General features: G+C 37.2%; 1 pseudogene; it reads right to left on the reverse strand.

The window, feature by feature from the left end:
* Positions 1 to 653: 653 nt before the first annotated feature.
* Positions 654 to 796, reverse strand: LOC112440934 (U2 spliceosomal RNA; annotated as a pseudogene).
* Positions 797 to 2,082: the final 1,286 nt, after the last annotated feature.

The following is a 2,082-nucleotide window of genomic DNA, read 5'->3' on the forward strand; positions in this document are numbered from 1 at the left end:
AAAAGACAAAAACCACATGATCTCACACACATGTGGAATCTAAAAACATTGATCTTATAGAAATAGAAAGAACTGTGGTCACCAGAGGCTGGAGAGTGAAGAGGCGAGTGGGATGGGGAGAGATTAGTTAATGAATACAAAGTTATGGTTAAATAAGAGGAATAAGTTCCGGTCTTCTATTGCCCAGTAGGGTGACTATGGTTAACAGTGTTGTATTCTATATCTCAAAATAGCTAGAGGAGGGAATTTTGAATTTTCTTATAACAAAAAATTATAAATATTTGGGATAATGCTAAATAGCCCCACTTTGATTATTATACAACCTTGCCTTGAGTTAGGACATACTCTGAGGAACAACATGCTCTAGAGTTTCCTCAGCATCAGGCTGATAGTGAGGGTTCACCCAAAATCATGCCCTTGCTTGGTTTTGTCCCATCCCTCCCACTTTTACCTTATTGATCTTTCCTGACAGCATGTTCTTAATAAATACCATGTGCGTGATATATCATTTCAGACACTACTTTGGAGAAAGCTGACCTAAGATGCAGAATTAGTAAGTACTGTCTCCCATTTCTGTATTCAAATTTTGCACCTCTACAAAGGGGAGGAAAGTAAGATTCAGAGAGGTTCATATTTTTTTCTCAAGGTCAGGCAGTTGGTAAAAGACTTAAGTCTAATATTCTAAAATCTAGTGATGTGAGTTGCACCACATTGCCTCTTAAAGATTTTCATAGGGAAGTAAATCTGATAAGAACAGATTCTACACTTGGTCTTAGCCAAAAGACTGAGAAGCAATAGGGAAGTAAATCTATAATAATGTGCTACGAAGATTCCTTAGAATCTCCAATTTAAATTACATTTATGCTCACTCTCAGTTTCTTCATTTATGAAATTAGGCCACTTATTATTGTCAGTGTCTTTATTTTTTTAAGATTAAATGGAAAAACATAGGGAGCACGCTTTGGCATATGACTAGATATTCAGTATATATTCCTTCATTGAAAAGCCAGGGTAAAGAAACTTTAACCCCATAAGGACTCGGGTGTTCAAAATTTGTTTGACCAACCACAGGTTGTTTTTTTGTTTGTTTGTTTTGTTTTTTGTTTGTTTGTTTTTGGTGGATAAAGAATGAAGAATCACATGTTTAGAAGGTTTCTTAATAAAGCCTAGCTCTCTCCTAAAGAGGAAAAGCCACAGACGACAGGCATGCCACATTTAAAACAGTAGTAACCCAGTAGTCCTTCCTAACTGCTGACTAGGCAATTCCCAGGAGCCCAGGAAGGAAATCCAGAAGGATATAAACATGAAATGAATCAAGCATGCAAGATTTTCAAGCAAAATCAAGCAATATTTTCTTTCTCTCTTTTTCCTTCTGTTTTGTTTTGATGTGTGTCTATGTATGTGTGTGAAATATTTATTTATTTCAATCATCATCAGGACATTAGTATTCAGAGGAAGGAAAATGCCTCTTGAATGAGATGTTTGTAGGGAAAATTACAAGGGAGAGGAGGCTGACTTTGACCGAGCAGTGCCCTCTGAGGATTGGGGTGGATCAGAATGGTTTCTAATATTTTTTCTACTCCCCTAATGGAAGTAAAATAACAACATGAAATAGAGGGGATGGAACAGCCAGCAGGAGGATAAATACCAAGGAAGCGATGTAAACACAGCCCCCAATTTCCCCTGCGAGTAAGAGAATGAGGAATGTGTTATTTATCTCTCTTTGCAATCTGCAAGGCAGAGTATGGAGCTGCCCCTTTGGGAATATCTTCTATAAACAATCAAAGAATTTCAGGATGGGAGTTTGAGATGCAGTGAAAGGAATAAAGGAGATTGAGAATTTCTCTAACTCCAGGTCTTCACACACCTCTTCCAAGAAGCCTTTCTTCATCTTCCCTGGCAGTGAAATAATACCCTTTTTAAAAGAGAGGTACTTTAGAAGTCATTGATTATGCCATCCCCACCAATTATTTTAGAATATAAAAATTAATGCAACCTGGCTAAATGAGTTATTATGATTACTCTACACTTGCAGGTGAGTATGTAGTGTGAGCTCTGGAATTAAACCACCTAGCTTGAACC

Source organism: Pan paniscus, chromosome 11, assembly GCF_029289425.2.
Source record: "Pan paniscus chromosome 11, NHGRI_mPanPan1-v2.0_pri, whole genome shotgun sequence".
Lineage (NCBI taxonomy): Eukaryota > Metazoa > Chordata > Mammalia > Primates > Hominidae > Pan > Pan paniscus.